The 19,795-nt window shown below is 51.3% G+C and overlaps 1 long non-coding RNA gene across 1 annotated transcript in view; it reads left to right on the top strand.

Moving 5' to 3' along the window:
- Window positions 1-460: 460 nt before the first annotated feature.
- LOC140411653 (uncharacterized) overlaps window positions 461-19,795 on the top strand; it is a 45,638-nt gene continuing 26,303 nt past the window's right edge. Inside the window, exon 1 of the long non-coding RNA XR_011940931.1 lies at window positions 461-620. This is a non-coding gene — a long non-coding RNA (uncharacterized lncRNA). The remainder of the gene's footprint in view (window positions 621-19,795) is intronic.

Below are 19,795 nucleotides of genomic sequence, written 5' to 3'. Positions count from 1 at the left end.
ACACATGAATAATGGCTCCTTGGTTGAGGTACAACTCATGGAATTGTTCCTTCACAAGCAGTCGATGCCTTCAAAAATTGGCAGAGGGGGGAAAACAAGATTTAAGAAGTATTGGTGCAACTACCTTTCTGTGGTTTTTCTTATGTTAAGGAATGTGTGTAAGAATTGGCAGTATTTTAGCTTGAGGATGTTTTTATCTTTAGGGTTATTGTTCCTAAATAAAAACTAGTGTGAACAAGTTTTGTCACCAATGAATTGTATGTCCTCTTTCCACACATAACTTGCATGAAGTAGCTCACATTCCAAAGCACCTGCAATAGGCAATCAAATAAAGGAATGTTTTCCTTCCAAATAACTCTGAGGCAACCACTCCTCACACAGGGGCTGGCTGATAAGAGGAGGAAAAGGAGGCGTGATTTCCTCAGAGGTCTGGTATATTGCTCCAGGATGTCTTCCTTGCGTCAACGCACAACATTCAGATAAGCGACTGATAGCTTGCCTGAACAATGGACACTGAGTTTGTCTGGTAATTCCTACAGCAGAAGTCAAGTATTGATCAAGCTGTACTGTTTCTAACTCTTTCAATGGTACCCTGTGAATATTAATGGAGGATATATCGGGTAGGTACCTGTCTTTTCTGTTTACAATTTCCAGTTGACTGACACTTTAGGCTGGTCAAGGCATTATCAGTTTCTCGCAAACAACCACAGGAAACAGATTTGTTCATTAACTACAATCCCCAAAACCTGTAAACATGGAATTTCAGACCACTTTTAGAGTTGAGACTAAAAGGAACACCTTTTACTCAATATAAATAACAGCCACTTACTGCTGGATTACATTCTTCAATGTATCCTGCTACTTTGTATTTACCATTGTCTCCAGTTACTGTGAATGTATTAATTCATGACTAGCCAGAATTGTCACCATAGCTAAGTGCACAGTTTATTACCCTTTACAATCGATTAGGCTTGAAAAATATTCAACTTTTGTATAACTCAAAATGTTTAGTTTGAGATCAAACATTTTCCGAATCTACATCAGCAGACAGTGCTAGAGAGTAGACCGACTCAGAATTATCAAATGATCAGATAGAGCTTCTAAGATACTGCAGGAATATTAATAGAATAGGTATATAGCCAGGCTTAGCCAGGCACAATATTACGATGCCAGACCAGATCCCAACAGTGGCTAGGACCCTGGACCGAAACCCAAATATTTTAGTTTATTTGTAAGACTGTGTGGAAAGAATGATTCCCTCCAGGAGTGATTGCATGAAGAAGTAGGGATTTGGTATTTTTAAAACAAAACTTTATTATGAATACATTATTAACATGTTAACTTCAACCTGAAAAGAACAGCTTATAATCACCCCTTAAACACTAATACTCAATTTCCCATTAAACAACAAGAAATGCGCAGCTCTCAATCTACCTTACTGTGGAAGAATTGTGGACTCAGCATCAGACAGATCAGGGGCGTCATTCTCCGACCCCCCGCCGGGTCGGAGAATGGCCGTAGGCCGCCGTGAATCCGGCCCCCGCCGAAGTCTCCGGTACCGGAGATTGGGCGGGGGCGGGAATCGGGCCGCGCCGGTTGGCGGGACCCCCCGTTGGATTCTCCGGCCCGGATGGGCCGAAGTCCCGCCCAGAAATTGCCTGGTCCCGCCGGCGTAAATCAAACCTGGTATTTACCGGCGGGACCAGGCGGCGTGGGCGGGCTCCGGGGTCCTGGGGGGGGGGGGGGGCGTGGGGCGATCTGACCCCGGGGGGTGCCCCCAAGGTGGCCTGGCCCGCGATCGGGGCCCACCGATCCGCGGGCGGGCCTGTGCCGTGGGGGCACTCTTTAACTTCCGCCTCCGCTACGGCCTCCACCATGGCGGAGGCGGAAGAGACTCTCCCCACTGCGCATGCGTGGGAAACTGACAGCGGCCGCTGACGCTCCCGCGCGTGCACAGGGAAACTGTCAGCGGCCGCTGACGCTCCCGCGCATGCGCCGCATTTCCGCGCCAGCTGGCGGGGCAACAAACGCCATTTCCGCCAGCTGGCGGGGCGGAAATCCCTCTGGCGTCGGCCGAGCCCCAACATTGAGGGGCTAGGCCGCCAAAGATGCGGAGCATTCCGCACCTTTGGGCCGGCGCGATGCCCGTCTGATTGGCGCCGTGTTTGGCGCCAGTCGGTGGACATCGCGCCGTTGGGGGAGAATTTCGCCCCAGAATTCAACTCCTCTCCCCAAACCTTCGCCAAAAAAATGCTTCTGTAATGCTTTTCAAAATGTCTGTCAGCATTCCTTGGCTCCAACCAGCAGTGACCTCATCTCCCCAAGCTGAAAAACAAATGGGGTGGGATTCTCCGTTGGTCGATGTCGAAATCGGGGCATGTGATCAGGCTGAGAATAGCTTGTACGCCAAAATCGCGGCAGGTGCCGGTTTGACGCCAAATTGCGATGCTCCACCTCCTCGACAGCAGCATCAATGCAACGCACACCGCACGTAGCTGCAACACCATTCGCATATCATTAGTAGGCTGAGTTCCCGATGGCGCGGGCCACGTGTGCTTTCAACAATCGTGAACCTGAACATGGTGGCTGCTGAGAGAGAGAGAGGGAGTATGGACAGTGTCCAGCACCGCCATACTTTGCGGACAGTTGTGCCGCCGGCCGGGGGGGGGGGGATTCTGCCAGGACTGGGGGGAGTAGTGGGAGATGGCCAGGAGGTGGGCTGTGGGGTCGGGGTAGTCGGGAATGCAACACCATTACAACAGCCAGCAAGGCAGCCATGCGGCTGCGCATGCCTTTGACAGCCCGCTTTAAACCTGTGCTGTGTGTAAATCCGCAAGGTTCCAGGCCCAAGGACTGTATTACATTTGGCATGGAAGGTAATTGTTTTTCTCATATTCCTTAAAAGACAACAGTGTAGCAGGTCTGACAGGAGGCAGCAACCAAGTTCAGTACTCTGTAGAATACCTACATCACAAGGAAGCTGCAAAGACAAGAGTCCCTAACTTGACTTTGAAGTCGAATATTCCGTTTGTAGCATTATGTGTTAACCGGGCCAATTCACACATGCCGACCCCACACACACTCTTTACAGCCCGGCTGATGTTTCTTCTGGTGCCATATACTGTTGTGGGGTTTGCGCTCACAATCAGGCCAAGCCACAGTACAATACTGAGAGAATGTAGCATGATCAGAGGTGTCATCTTTCAGATGAGACATTCAGGTGCACATATTTGAGGGAAAGCCATAGAGTTCTCCACAGTGTCCTGGCTAATATTTGTTGCTGAACCAACACCATTAAAGTGGATAACCTGGACATGCACCTTATTGCTGTTTGCGGCCTTGTTTGCACACATTGACTACCGCATTTCCCCACATTACAACAATGGCTGCAATCAGCAAAGCACTCCATGGCCCGTAAAGCACTTTGGCATATCCTGAGATTGTGAAAGATGCTAGATAAATGCAAGTCCTTTTCTTCTCCTTCAGGGCATCTCATTGAAAAAGAAACCTGGGAAAGTGTAAAACGATGTCATTAGGCATGTTCAAGACAGAAATTGATAGATTTACAGATATTAAAGGTATCAAGGGATATGGGATTGTGCAGGAAAATGGCATTGAGGTAGAAGATCAACTACGCTTTACTTGAATGATGGAGCAGGTTCGAGGCGCCAAATGGCCTACTCCTATGTTCCTATGTTCCAATATGCCACATTGAGCTTTGTGCCGAATAGTAAAAAAAAATCTACTCCAGTATCAGGAAGCGCAAACTCTGTTTGAACTTATGTCAGGGAGTTAACCTTTCTGTCTTGGTAGGTCTGCACTAATAAATCCAGTAGACATTTAAAAAAAGCACCCTGTGTGTCACTGGCCAAAGTTTGCAAGCACGCTATCAGCGAAACCCAGTGCAGAGGATGTATTTACTGAGTTGGAAGAGGTAGTGGCAGATCAGTCACAGAGCTGGGCAATGAGGAACTAATGATAGAGCTAGGGATGAGAAAAAGGAGCTGGGCCCCATAAATGCCTCACTGTACTTTTGGCATAGATTTAAAATAATTTGTAGAAAGATTAGAGGGGAAATGAGGAAAAACATTTTCACCCAGAGCATTGTGGGTTTCTGGAACTAACTGCTTGAAAGGATATTGAGACAGGAACCCTGAACTCATTTAAAAGGTGTCTGGATATGCACCTCATGTGTCGTAATCTGCAGGACCATGGACCAAATGTCGGAGGAGGTGGTGGAAGCAGGGATGATAGTGACGTTTAAGGGGCATCTTGACAAATACATGAATAGGATGGGAATAGAGGGATATGGACCCCAAAAGTGTAGAAGATTTTAGTTTAGACGGGCAGCATGGTCGGCGCAGGCCTGGAGGGCTGAAGGGCCTGTTCCTGTGCTGTACTTTTCTTTGTTCTTTGTCAGATAGTGGGATTAGGCCTTTTTTTTTGCCTGAGGCAGATGCAGTCGGCCCCTGTCAGTGCCGTAAACTTTCTATAATTCTATGAATTTGTGCTGCTGTTGTTACTCAATGTAAAACTATAATTGAAATACAGGCCACACTGGGCAGTACATCACTCATTTGTTTGATACCGAGGCTGGCAACTTTAGGTGATGCTGTAAATGATCCCTATGCCGGCTGTGAAACAGGAAGAGGTAGAAAGATTGAAGGAGCTGGTGACCTTGCCTGACATTGGCAGTGTCAGCTATGGTGGAAGCTGGCTTCAGGGGTCCTTGCAACAGTTGCAACCGACTTCCCGCTGGCCTGGATCCAATTAAATCATTTCTCCATCATTGCTAGCTTTGTATTCCATGGGTTAAACAACCACTATTCTTTCTGATGCCTGCTCGCCTTCATCATACTGTTATGACACCCTGGGCTAGTGCACGGTCAATTCCAGCCCCACAGACCCCGGAGTCCCCAACACAAGTGAATCAGCCAATAATTCACATAAAATTCCCGATGATTTTGGCCCTTGGCTGCCCAGGTTTGTAGGTTGAAACAGAATTAATGTTTCTTTACAACAGAAATAAAGATGAGCTATGTGGTGATTATAACAGAATAATGGCAAGATAACCTACTATTACCCCCATTTTAACTGTCCCACCCTCGACCCCCACCCACACACAAGGCAGACACACACAGAGGGGTAGAAAGGGGTAAAATAATAAGTGTTAAGGACAAAAGATAAAAGTCCTTGCTTCAGTTCATGATTTCTTCAGTGCATCTTCTTCCCAGTATAAGCGAGGTTTAAAGTTTCAAATTTTGCAGCCCGTATTGGTGTTCCTGCAGTTTTTACAACATTGAACTCACACTTTTCTCGGGGAGACAAAGACTTTGTTTCCCCAGACTATGCTCTCAGCTCGTCGGTTCTCCTCCAGGCCCTGTTTTCAGGAAACAAACACCCACAGGCTTATTGGAGAGAAAGAGTTCACTGTATCCTTTCATGCATAGGCTTAGCAGCCATTTTTCCTGGAGAGAATTCAGCTGGGTATTTCACCTCCACTGCCAGGATTCAAACTGTAAGTAAAAATGGAACCACGTGGCTCTAAAGAATATTCCACAGAGACAATATCCAATCACCACCAGTGACTGCGCAGATTGTAGCCTTTTTGGTTCATCCATTGGCCACTAGCCAAGTCAGTCAACCTGAGTCATCACTGATATCAGCCAAATCGTTCTGGAATCTGCCTGTTTGAATTAAAGGCAGCACAACCCTCTGGAACCTGCTGGTGGGAACTTGAGACAACTTCATGCAGCCTGCTTTGCCAGAGAGTCACAGGTCAATCTTTAGTTGAAACCAGCCCAGGCTGGTGGGAGCGTGAGCTGTTAGGAGGATGCAGAGATGCTTCAGTGGGATTTGGACAGGCTGAGTGAGTGGGTACATCCCCCCTGCCCCAGCCCCCCAGCCCCTCCATCCCCAGCTGCTCCACTCCAGCCCATCCCCCCAGCCCCTCCCCCCAGCCCCTCCCCCAGCCCCTACCCTCCCCCCCAGCCCATCCCCACAGCCCCTTCCCCCCAGCTACCCCCCCAGCCCTCCTGAGCCCCTCCCCCAGACCCTCCCCCCAACACCCTAAGCCCGTCCCCCACAGCCCCTCCCCTCCCCCCAGCCTCTGCCCCCAGCCCCTCACCCCAGCCCTACAGCCCCCCAGCCCCTCCCCATCCCCTCACCGCCAGCCCCTCCAGCCCCACCCCCCCCAGCCCCATCCCCCTCCCCACAACCCCTCGCCCAGCCCATTTTCCCCCAGCCCCTCCCCCACAGCCGCTCCCCCCAGCCCTTCCCCCCCAGATCCTCCCCCCAGACCCTCCCCCCCAGTCACTCCCCCCCTAGCACACACACTCCAACGGCTCCTGCGACCCCCCCACCACCTGCGGCCATGCCGTCACTTCTCAAGCGGCCGCCCCATGCCAACCCCTACCTTCACGCTGGCCGGCATCAGCCATCACGACTGGTTGACGGGGTTAAATAGGTGATTTGATTTACGCGTCACGCCGGCGGGACTTCGGCCCATCCGGCCCGGAGAATTGGGGCGGCCCCGGGGCCCATTGCATCACGCCAGTCCTCGCCATTTTCTGAATCGGTCGGAGAATCCCGCCCCATGTCCGCAAATTAAAGGCACAGGTCCATTAATCGTCCATGGACAAAAATAATAACAGCAAAAATAAAAGAAAGGCGAAAACAGAGAACAAACAGGATTTAAACAGGAGGGGCCTTACAATATGTCTTTCATTTTTTTTTACCACCTTAGCAAAGAAATATTGTTCAGGATCTTCAAAAAGCAGCCTCATTATTAATGCAAACTAGATTTACCAACTACTACATTTTGAAATTAGATGCCTTGCCACTCTTAACTTCCATGAGTGTTTGCACTGTGAATATCTTTTTGCACATTTTGTTTTTCTTAAACCCTCCTGTTCTGCTGAAATCTTGTAAATACTTCCGTTCCGTTCAGCGTTCCAGTCCATTTCTGAATTTTATCTGTTCTGACCAAAAAAGATGTACTCAGAAGTGAGAACACATATTTAACAAAAAAGCAAAAACAACATGACAAAAGTTTTGGAAAAAACATTTTTAAGAAATGGCTGCCCAAAACTCCTCTGTCCAACCACCCCTCCCCTCCCCCCTCCCCAGACCCTCCCCACAGCCCCTTTTCCCCCCAGCCCAGATCGACTCCAAATTGCAGACAGAAATGACGGCCTCACAGCTTTCACATGGTATTTCTTTATATTCCTGAGTTACGCTTTAGATTTTCTTGCCTGAATGCATTGTCATCTGATTGTAGGACCTGCTTTCAAAATCCTGAAAATTCTTGCTTGAAAACTGGGCCCTGTCCCTCGTGCTTACTCTCCACTGTTTTCCACCACTCTGTAAAATGCTTTGACATGTCTTCCTGAACACCACAGAAATGCAAGCTATTGTTGCTTGACTGATAAATCTTTTTATGGCTCTTCAAACGAGGTCTCGTCATAAGGCTCAGTACAACAGGAAACTCTCCAGTCAAAGGATTGACATATAAAAACCAATTACCTATTGGTTTTATCAGCAATAGCCATCTCTTACTCACAAAACGACCCCCAATCCTCAGTGTTGTGCAGGGAAAGAGTCATTAGGAAACCTCTGCACCCCAACCCATATGTGGATATAAAGCCATAGAAAAGGGTGGTGAATTCCCCACAGGTAATGGAGCTTTAAGCCATGAAAGTTGATTTCTAGTAACAGTGATAATAAGTCACTTCCAGTTGATTATCACTCAATATGCCTGGTGACATTTACTGACTAAATTTGACAAAACTTTTGCTCATTCATAAGTTACATTTCATATATGCATAAGGAAACCCCAATTGCCCCACTTGACAAATAGTCAGTACAGAAAATGCTTTATTTTTAATAGTATGTATACAATTTGAACCAAGTACTGACATTTCTAAATAACCAAATGTAGCTGATCTCTGATTTCCTTTGCATATTTTTGTTATCTTTTTAACTGACTTATTGCTTAACCGGTGAGCCTGTCTACTTGTTTGATTCAAGTCAAGATGTTGTGAGATTTTTTAAAAGAGTGCTTATCCGGACGAGGATATCAGTCATTAATATTGATGGTCGGAATGACTGACCATTCAGTCAATACCATTCATTAGCAGGAAGTCAGGCAGCCGTACCAAGATTTGGTTTCATGTTACCTGACAGCCTAATAATTATTCGCTTTCAGAACTTCCTGTCACTCATTATCGGGTCATCAGTTTTCATCTTCCTCCCTCTTTACATACCCTCATATCACCGCCACCCCCCTCCCCCTCCCCTCCCCAACCCCCCTTCACAAGCTTCACCTCAAGAGCTTGCACTCCTGTTTAGTTTCCTGTTTTGCCACAGGGCAATCAGTTCAACAACACAGACCTCTGGGGGGAAAACAAACCTTGGCAGAGACAAGTGTAAACAAGACATGAACCTATTTTTAGCTACTAGGCCAGTCAAACCAACCAATGTGAGTCAGACCAAAACTGCTGATTCCATTTTGCTTGCTCACTCAGCACAGGTGAAGTCGTAATTCAAACAATTCTTTTTTCCACCCAGTGTGCGCCAGGGAGTTCCAGTGAAACTCAAGAAGTGTATTCAAGCAAATTCAGGAAGCTCATGTCAAACTACAGCTCCACAAAGATCTGGGGCGAAATTCTCCGGAAACGGAGCGATGTCCGCCGACTGGCGCCCAAAACGGCGCAAATCAGTCGGGCATTCCGCCCCAAAGGTGCGGAATGGGGCCGAGCCCCAACCTTAAGGGGCTAGGTCGGCGCCGGACGAATTTCTGCCCCGCCAGCTGGCGAAAAAGGCCTTTGGTGCCCCGCCAGCTGGCGCGGAAATGACATCTCCAGGCGGCACATACACGGGAGCGTCAGCGGCTGCTGACGGCATTCCCGCGCATGTGCATTGGAGGGAGTCTCTTCCGCCTCCGCCATGGTGGAGACCGTGGCGAAGGCGGAAGGGAAAGAGTGCCCCCATGGCACAGGCCTGCCCGCAGATCGGTGGGCCCCGATCGCGGGCCATGCCACCGTGGGGGCACCCCCCGGGGCCAGATCACCCCGCACCCCCCCCAGGACCCTGGAGCCCGCTCGCGCCGCCTTGTCCCGCCGGTAAGGTCGGTGGTTTAATCTATTTTAGCGGCGGGACTTCGGCCCATCCGGGCAGGAGAATCGTGCGGGGGGGCCCGCCAACCGGCGCGGCGCGATTCCCGCCCCTGCCGAATATCCGGTGCCGGAGACTTCGGCAACCAGCGGGGGCGGGATTCACGCCAGCCCCCGGCGATTCTCCGACCCGGCGGGGGGTTGGAGAATCTCGCCCAAGTAGAGAGACTGTGGGAAATGTGTTAACACAGGAGGGTTGTTTCCCAACTCATTCCTTGAAGTGGGGATGGAGGAAATGGGTGGGGGAATGAGGGGATGGGGGGCAGGGGACAGGTGGGCAGCGAGGACCTGAGGTTTTCCTTCCCTTGAAATATCTTTGAACTAGCTGGGAGTCTGTTCGAGTGCATGCAAAGAAACAAAGGATGAAACTAACCCTTTGAAGACAGAGCAAGCAACTCCCTTAATGCCCAAGACCAAACTCACTCAGGTATATAATCAAATTAATGGTTAGCTTCCAATTGCATTTAACTTGTGCTTTTATTTAATCTCTCTCTCTTGCAATCCGTCGAACTGAGAAGGACACTTGCCACGGAGCCATTAAGAGCTTGTGTGTGGTGTCATTTAACTGGGTGATTCGGTTGCCCTGCAGCTACATGGGTCTGGCTGACCAGAAAACTCTCCCGCTCTTACCACCTGCCATAGGTGATGCGACCATCAATTCACTCGAGACAAGAGTGATGTGACCATCAATTCACTCGAAGACACGTGGAGAAGTAAACCATAGTTTTAATCAGCTTAGAACTGAGCCTGCCTGTGACCGGTACAACACTGAAGGCGGCCCCGCAGGTCAGCAGCTCTTATACTTCCCGTAAAGGGGGTGGAGCCATGGGCGGAGCCCGTCCATGCTCCAACACATCCCCTGTGGGTGAAGCCACACAATGGCCCATAGGTAGAGCCCAAAGGGTTAATCACATAACACAGTGCACTGGTGAATTATCAGTAATTATACATTCACCACATTCACCCCCTGTTTAAAAATGAAGTCCGGCGGGGGTGACGGGCTCATAGATTCAGTCGGTCCAGTGCCCAGAACGTACGTTGCGACCGCCGGAGCACTGGTGTTGCAGCCGCTTCGGGTGGCTATGGAAGTGGGTCCGGAGTGGGCACTGGCGTGGACTCCGGGAGCGGCTCTTCCGGAACTTCATTCCTGTGGACCGGTGCGGCGGGTGGGAGGGAGCACAGGAACCATATAGGGGAGGGGGCGCTGAACATGGGAGGTTGGACGGGACATAGTGTGGGGGATGCGGTGGTGGGAGTGGTGTGGAGCCTGCGGGCGCCAGGTCCCGGAGGGAGACGGTATCTTGCCGGCCATCGGGGTGTTCGACATACGCATAGTGTGGGTTGGAGTGCAGGAGCTGGACCCTCTCTACCAGGTGGTAAGTCTAATGGCTCCGAACATGTTTTCAGAGGAGGACTGGACCCCGTGTCATCAGCCAGGGTGGAAGCGAGGCCCCTGAGGTAGCTCCCCTGGGGAAAACAAACAAACGGTCATGAGGAGTCTGGTTTGTGGCCGTGCAAAGGAGGGAGCTAATCGAGTGGAGCGCATCGGGGAGGACCTCCTGCCAGTGAGAAACTGGGAGATTCCTGGACCGCAGGGTCCGAAGGACGGTCTTCCAGACCGTTGCATTCTCCCTCTCCACCTGCCTGTTTCCCCTGGGGTTATAACTGGTAGTCCTGCTCGAGGCAATGCCCTTACTGAGCAGGTACTGACGCAGTTCGTCGCTCATGAACGCCGAGTCCCTGTCGCTGTGGACATAGCTGGGGAAACCAAACAGGATGAAGACACTATGCAGGGCTTTAATGACAGTGGGGGTGGTCATATCGGGGCAGGGGATGGCAAATGGGAAGCGGGAGAACTCATCTATGATGTTAAGGAAGTACGTGTTGCAGTTATTGGAGGGGAGGGGCCCTTTGAAATCGATACTGAGGCGTTCAAAGAGCCGGGATGTCTTTACCAGATGGGCCTTATCCGGTCGATAGAAGTGCGGGTGAATGAAGCTCTCTGTACTCCCGGAGTCGAAAAGGCAAGGTGTCTCGTACCCGTTAACCTGGACGGCCATCATGGAGCTCCGGAGGTGCTTAGGTCGCGACTGGTCCAGGGTGACCGCGCTGAGGTGTGGGTAGCCGGCGGCGTGATCGGAGGTGCTGGGTCGGCCCCGCGATGGCTGTCCGTGTAGGTCGTACGCATCAAGCGGCGTACCAGATGGTGGCCAAGATGGCGGCCCGCGTTGGTCGAGCGTGGCGGGCGGTGAGGAAGATGGCGGGCCCCATGGATCGCCCATGGCTGGCCGCGTAGGGAAGGATGGCCAAGATGGCGACCCCCATGAGTCGAACATGTTATGCAGAGGCAGAGTCGGCAGACAGGCTGCCACCTTGCGGGGTCTGCGGGCCTGTGAGTCTGTGGATCGGGTCTGTGAGTTCGATTTCTTAGACCTGGCCAGGCAGACCTTGGTGAAGTGTCCTAGTTCGAACGGACCCCCGCCACATAAACGTCTCAGACGGCGAGCTCCATGTGCTGAGTGGCCGTAACGGTCTGGTAGTTACAATTGCGCGCGAGGGCTTTGAGGTCGCCTAGGTAATCATCTAGCGACTCCCCGGGGCGCTGGCGGCGAGTGGTGAAGACGTGTCGCGTGTATACCTTGTTCACAGGCCGCACATAGAGGCATTCGAGTAGAGCTGCTCGCTCCCAATATTCCCGACGCAACAAACCATATCCCTCGCCTCTGGGTCGCACTCGGTGCAAATCCAAGGGTGCACTACTGCAACCCTCGCGATACAGGGCGCTGAGTACGCTAATTTTCAACTATATGTGCTCCCAGACCTCTGCTCTCCTCTCCTTTTGGGACTTGACTTCCAGTGCAACCTCAGGAGCCTAACTCCTGCGTTCGGGGGGCCCCTGCTGCAGGACCATTTCTGTATAGGAAGCGGCTTCGTCGAGCTGGACAGAAATGCGATGGCTCACCCGTGCGTGGAGGAGGCTCAGCTTCTGTTCGTCAGTGACAGATGGTGTAGACGACGCGGCGAGATAGGCCTTGAAGCATCAAAGTAAATGTGAAAAATTTTATTTTGCCTCCGCGGCCTGTGGATCGAGTTCCAGTCTGTCAGGTTTGAGGGCTGATTCCATTGTAGTATTTTAAGCTGATTTAATTGATGCGACCATCAATTCACTCGAAGACAGGTGGAGAAGTAAACCGTGGTTTTAATCAGCTTAGAACTGAGCCTGCCTGTGACCGGTACAACACTGAAGGCAGCCCCGCAGGTCAGCAGCTCTTATACTTCCTGTAAAGGGGTGGAGCCATGGGCGGAGCCCGTACATGCCCCAACATATCCCCTGTGGGTGAAGCCACACAATGGCCCATAGGTAGAGCCCACAGGGTTAATGACATAACACAGTGCACTGGTGAATTATCAGTAATTATACATTCACCACAAAGAGTAAAGGTAAACCGTGGCTTTAATCAACTTAGAACAGTGCCTGCCTGCGACTGAGACAATATTGTGCGCCGCCTACAGGTCGACTGATCTTTATACACCCCTTAAGGGGAGGAGCCATGGGCGGAGCCCATGCATGTCTCAACATGTTCCCCGATGGATGATGCCATACAATGGCCCATAGATGGAGCCCACAAGGGCAACAACACAGCATAGATGCAAATACAAAGGCAAAGCATGCTACTGATACAGTGGTGGATTATTGGTATAATACATTCACCACAATAGGTGTACAGGAAGTAAAGCACCAGGGGTGCACCTTCTATATCCATCAAGTCCTGGGGTGGAATCTTCCATTCTTGGCAGGTGACTCACCCGCTGCCCGAAAAGGCAGCGGGAGCCCTGCCCTAGCACGTCTTCTGCCCATCAGGTGGTTAAGCAGACAGTGGCGGGTCTTCCTCCAGATCGAGGACCCAGGGATCAGAGGTGGATTTACAGTTCATGGGGCACCGCGCTCACTTTAATTTCCCCCCCCCCCAACAATCTCACACTGCTCCTGACCCCACCCATCTCCACCCCACAGAATAAAAATGTGGAAGCCATAAGAATACACAAGTTGATCACTGCAGATTGATAATGTCGCTTCACAATGCAAAAGATATTGATCTTGATTTTACAAAGCTAATCAAGTATCTAAAAGAGCAGGCATTTGCACAGTCAATCCCACATTTTTATCAGGTGCAAGCTCTGCAGAAATGGGATTCATCTTTTAACTATGAAGCTGTGATTCTGATCGTGAATCTGCACTCACTCTACTCCCCTCCTTCCCATTCCCCCCTCCAGCTCTCCCTCCCCGCCAGTCCATCACAAACTATCCCTCCCTCCATAATGCAAACGGGTCCTCATACACCCTCCCTGCAAGCCTGAAACCCAACCCCTTTACAGACTCTCCTCCCCCCACATCCTCACACTCTTCCCCCACCACTCATCCCTCACTGTCTCCCCCTACCCCTCACACGCTCCCATTCTCAACATGTCACTCACCTCTTCAAGGCAATCTGTCTCACCCATCATGGCTGCCAAGCCGCTCTCTTAAGTTGGGCATCGTCACGCACCTGTTGCTGGCCTGGGTCCACTCCTTTGGTCATCAGCTCCGGGTGGCTTGATTTGGGGCCTCGCGCCTTGTACTCCAGTTTCTGGCCTGGGTCTACTAGTGCTGGCGCCCGGCGCGAACCTGCTCGTCTGCTCAGATTCTCATGGCTTGATTCCCAAACCTCAGCAGCCTTTCCCTTGATCCTTGTCATGGTCTCACATGTGCGCCTCAAGTTAACTATTCGTTACCAATTTTCCTGCTCTTTCAGAGTCACTGGTCAGAGTCTGATTTTTGCCCTTCATTTGCTGCTGACAGGCTCAACAAATACATTCCCCATTCCCATTCCCCCCCCCCCCCGAATTCCCCCCTGCTCATTCTCCCCCACATACCTTCCGCCCCATCCCACCGCTCTCTCCCCGAACACCCTGGGCGGGATTCTCTGATCTAGAGGCTAAGTGTTGACGCCATCATAACCGCTGTTGCGTTTCCCGACGGCATCAACATGGCCTCAGGAGCAGCAATTCTGACCCCTACAGGGGGCTAACGCGGCACTAGAGTGACCCACACTGCTCCAGCTGCTAATCCCGGCGTCAGATCGGCGCCGCAAATCTGCGCATGTGCAGTGGGGCCGGCGCCAACGCGCGCATGTGCAGTAGGGCCGGCGCGATTGCAGCGCACTCGCGTTGGCTCCCTTCTCCGTGCTGACCCAAACGCAACATGGCGTAGAGTTACAGGGGCCGGCGCGGAACAAAGGAGGCCCCCAGCCCGAGAGGCTGGCCAGCCGATCGATAGGCCCCGATCGCGGGCCAGGCCACAGCAGAGGCCCCCCCCGGGGTCAGACCCCACTCCCCCACCAGGCCGCCTCCGGATCCATTCACGCCGAGGTCCCGCCAAGTAAAACCACGTAAGAATGGCGGCGGCAGGATTCGGGTTTTTTTGTACGGCCACTCGGCGTATCCGGGGCCGAGAATCAGCGTGGGGGCCACATAGAGCCACCCGCGACCAGTGCCGCGTCGACCATGTCGGCGCCAATCGCGCCGTTTCTCCGCTCCCCGCAGAATCACGTCCCGGTGCCGGAGCGGCATGGCCGGATTTGCACGGCTCCCCGGGGATTCTCCGACCTGGCGTGGGCTCGGAGAATCCCGCCCCTGTTCCCCCTCTCCAAGGGTCTGTGCAACGTCACTCAAGGGTGACGGGCCTATGTTGGCACTGTCAATGGGTCACTATACAAGGCAGGAGAGTGATGGTCTGATTCCTGTCTTTCTGCTGACTGTGCATTGACACCCACTCTCATGGCGAGGTTTGCTTTGGGGGCTTTTGATCTTGGACCACTGTGCCAGGGGTGGGGGGAAGGAATGGGGGTGAGTAGGGGGGAACAGGGGTTGGGGGTGTTGGAAGGCCCGCTGTGAAGATTAAAGGGACAGAGGCTTCACATGCACCAGGTGTGAGTTATTTTAATGGTGAACATTTAATGTGTCAGGTTCCATTTCCCATAGTTCTAGATAGAGTGCTCCTCACTCTTCTCGATCTTCTGTGATCTAGTGCTGTGTCTAGGTGTTCCCTCAGGATGCACATCAGAGATAGAGGCAGCCTGCTGCATTCCACGCCGTGTGGCCTTTGATGCCCTTGGCAGATGTCCTCTGGAGGGACTGGAGCTGGAGGGCACCAGCCGACCTACCAGTGTCACAGGCATCGCTGTGCCACCCTGTTCTGCCCGCTGCCCTTTCGATGCGGCAGTGTCAGGAGGGGGGTGGTTTCATGAAAACTGGAAACTGCCATAGTATCCTAGGTGGCATGCTCCGGGATGTGCTTCAGTGCTTCCTCCTGAAGGGATTGATTAAGAAGGGGAAATACAATTTGAAGGTAAACTAGCAGGGAACATAAAAACTGACTGTAAAACTTTCTATCCGTACGTAAAGACAAAAAGATTGGTAAAAACTAATGTAGGCCCCTTGCAGTCAGAAACGGGGGAATTCACAACAGGGAACAAAGAAATGGCTGAGGAACTCAATTTCTCCTTTGCTTCACAAAGGAAGATATGTACCGGAAGTTCTGAGAAAAACCAGTTTTATTGAGGAAATTAGTATTAATAAAGAAATAGTTTTGGGGAAATTAATGGGACTGATGGCAGACAAATCTACAGGGCCTGACAAACCTCATCCCAGAGTACTTAAGGAATTGGCCGTGGAAATAGTCGATCCATTGGTGGTCATTTTCCTAAATTCTTTCGACTCCAGAATGGTTCCTACAGATTGGAGGGTGGTGAATGTAACGCCACTATTCAAAAAGGGCGGTAGAGAGAAAACAGGGAACAATAGACAGGTGAACCTAATGCCATTAGTAGGGAAGTTGCTGGAGTCCATTATCAAGGATTTAATAGCACAGCATTTGGAAAGCAGTGATGTAATCAGACAAAGTCAGAATGGATTTACAAAAGGAAAATCATGCTTGACAAATCTACGAGAATTCTTTGAAGATGTAACCAGGAGAGTTGACCAGGGTGCACCTGTAGATGTGGTTTATTTAGACTTTCAGAAGGCTTTTGACAAGGTCTCACATAGCAGATTACTATGTAAAGTTAAAGTGTATGGGATTGCAGGTGGTGTTTTGAGATGGATAGAAAGTTGGTTAGCAGACAGGAAGCAAAACGTTGGAATAAATGGGTCTTTCACTGATTGACAGGCAGTGATTTGTGGGGCACCGCAGGGATCTGTGCTAGGACACCAACTGTTCACATTATATATTAATGATTTGGATGAGGGAACTAAATGTATGATCTTCAAATTTTCAGATGATATAAAGTTGGGTGGGAGGGTGAGCTGTGAGGAGGATGCAGAGATGCTTCAGCGGAATTTGGACAGGCTGAGTGAGTGGGTACATGTATGGCAGATGCAGTATAACATGGATAAATGCGAGGTTATCCACTTCAGTAGCAAAAGTAGAAAGACAGATTATTATTTGAATGGGTGTAAATTGAGAGAGGTGGATACTCAGTGAGATCTTGGTGTCTTCATGCATCAGTCGCTGAAAGTAAGTGCGTAGATACAGCAGGCAGTAAAAAAGGCAAATGGTATGTTGGCCTTCATACTGAGAGGATTTGAGTATAGGAATAGGGATTTTTTACTGCAATTGTATAGGGCATTGGTGAGGCCACACCTGGAATGTTGTGTACATTTTTCGTGTCCTCATCTGAGGAAACATTTGCTTGCCATGGAGGGAGTGCAGTGAAGGTTTACCAGACTGATTCCTGGGGTGGGGGGACTGTCATATGAGGAGAGATAAAATCGGAGGATTATATTCGTTGGAGTTTAGAAGAGTGAGAGGGGATCTCATAGAAACTTTTTAATTCTGACAGGATTAGACAGGATGGATCCAGAAAGAATGTTCCGATGGTGGGAGAATTCAAAACTAGTGATCATAGTCTGAGGATAAGGGGTAAACCTTTTAGGACTGAGTTCAGGAGAGTGGTGAATCTGTGGAATTCGCTACCACACAAAGCAGTTGAGACCAAAAGGTTGTGTAATTTCAAGAAGGAATTCGATATAGCTCTTGGGGATAAAGGGATACGGTGGGAAAGCAGGATCAGGGTATTGAACGTGATGATCAGCCATGAACATAAAGAAGAGCGGAGCAGGCTCGAAGGGCCGAAAGGACCCTCCTGCTTCTATTTGTTATGTTTCTATGTTAAGGTGCGTGTAATAGCTGTGACGCCTCGCTGGTGTTCTCCTCGGAGCTCTCCTCCGAGATGGCCTCTTGGGTGGCGGGGTTGGGCGGGTGGGGGGGTGGTGGTTCGGTGGGCACGACTCCACATGGCCTGGCCCCATCAGATGTTGATCCTGCAAGGGAATGGACATGTAGTCAGTGAGAGGGAGGATCATTTTGTGATACATCAACAATGCACATAGAGGTCATCTGGGTGAAGGGTCCGTGGATCTTCACTTCTCTGGCACAGGCCGACCTCGCTGTCAGTCACTGCTCTCTCCTCGGACAACCACGCAATCTCCAGGGCCCGTTCCTCAGAGGATGAGGACTCCGATCGCTGGGACTCCTCCCTCGCCCGGCACCTTTCCCATTTATTATGGGCTATCTTCTCCTGCGGGGCCAAAAATAGCGCACTGTGAGCAGCACACTTGATTGTTCAGGGGGTATAGGTGGGCACCGCTCCTTGACATGAAGGGGATCTACTAGTGGGAGCCAGAGGGTTCTGAGGAACAAGCTTGAAGATCAGATGTTGGGAGGGTGCGAGGTATCAGCCAATGGATTGGGGGAGAGGAGTGGGGGTGTTTGGTAAATTGAGGGGTGGCAGGCAGAACTGTGCCAGACGAGAAGTGGCAACTTACTCTTGCAGCTCGTTTGTGGCTGTTTGGCATCTTCAGATATTGGACAGCCATCCTCCTTGTCATGCTGCCCGCACTGACAGCCACTGCCTCTGTCTCCAGGGCAGCTTTGGTGACCCTGCTGCTGGTTCTCCAACCCAAGGATGCCCCACCTCTCATCCACTGCATCGGAAAGCCTGATCAGGTTGACATCGCTTAAGCGAGGAGCAGGTCTGTGCACTGCCATGCTTGTGTGTTGACTGGTAGTGAGTGATGAGGGAGTGTTTATAAGCAGCTCCCCTTGTTAGCAGCTGAGGCACGAGTCAGGCGAATAAGATGGTGAGGGTGGCTCATTTTTGGCAATAAGTCTGGTTGAATACAGGCTGCGAGCTTGACAATGCAGCCGACACAAAACACCCTACCAAACATGGCCAAAATTACACTTAGAAATGTTTCCACTGAATTGTGCCCGTCATCACCTTACCTCCTACCTTCAACTGCCCCTCCCCAGATTGCTGCCATTGGTGCCCAACATGTGCATCATCATGGAGCCCTGCCGATCCGGTTTTGATTATTGGGAACCTGGGGCTGGATTCTCCGATCCCTGATTCCGAAATTGCGTTTGGCGACGGGGCGGAGAATCTGTTTTGATACCGAAATCGGGGTCAGCGCCGGTTTTCGGATGCTCCACCCCCTGAAAAGCGGCGTAGTCGAGGAGCACGCCGCATGCCGTATCCACGGCCTCAGGCCATTGCTTGAGACCCGCTCCGCGATGCTCCATCCCCGACTGGCCGAGTTCCCGACGGCGTGGCACTCTCATGGTCTCACCCATCGTGAACTCAGCGTGGTGGCCGCTGACTCAGTCCAGGGCTGTCAAAGTCGGGCAGGGTGGGCTTCAATCGGGGCTGGGGGCACTGTGGGGGAGGCGGTCCGAGGCGCCCGAGCAGCCAAAGGGGGGTGCAACCTTTGCGGTTCGGGTCCGCAGGCTGAGTCCGCATGTACGGCCACGGACCTGGCAATGCTCCGGGCCATATCAGCACCTAGAGCTGGGAGCTCTCTGCTGCCTCGCTGCTGGACCATGCCCCCCCCCCCCCCCCCCCCCCCCACGGGAAGCAGGGAATCGGTGGCCGTTTTGCAGCAGTTCTCCTGGCGTAAAACACCACCGTTTTCACACCAGCGTGGGGCCATAGTCTCCCAAACAGAGAATTCAGCCCTGGTCACCCGAGCAGGGTGTCGCTAATATGTGGAAGCAGAGGCACCAAAATCTAAGATTGGCTGACATTTTTCCAGCCATTCCATCCGGCGTGTCTTCCGTCCTGCCGAAGGTGAGCCCCCAACATGAGTTGCCCAGCAGCGGAGCATGTGAACAATGATAAAATCCGTCGACAGCGCACCCTGCTGCCGGCCAATGTCGGGCTGTCTCCATCGCTGCAAAACATCTGCAGGGGAGGGGGAATCCCACCCATGTTGGCATAAAGTAGCATTTTTATTGTGAACCTGATCTATACTGGCAATTATGAGAAAATGGATATGTCTGTGCAAGAAGAGAGATACCCAAGGCTGCCCAATGGGGAGATGGGAAAAGCAGGCATTCGAACAGTGTTCCTCATATCAGAATCAAGTGATGGCAGTATCAAAAAGAATAAACTGAAGACGAAGTTGTAGTGGTCAACCATGTCCTAAAGCCACATTTGATGCAATGGCTGAATTCCCTAGCTTGCACTGAATACTGTGGGCTAATGGCGCCGCTTTGCGCCGCTGGAATTGTGAACCGCAATCTG

Source organism: Scyliorhinus torazame, chromosome 4 (assembly GCF_047496885.1).
Source record: "Scyliorhinus torazame isolate Kashiwa2021f chromosome 4, sScyTor2.1, whole genome shotgun sequence".
NCBI classification, from domain to species: Eukaryota; Metazoa; Chordata; class Chondrichthyes; order Carcharhiniformes; family Scyliorhinidae; genus Scyliorhinus; species Scyliorhinus torazame.
This window is presented reverse-complemented; position numbering and strand designations above follow the sequence as displayed.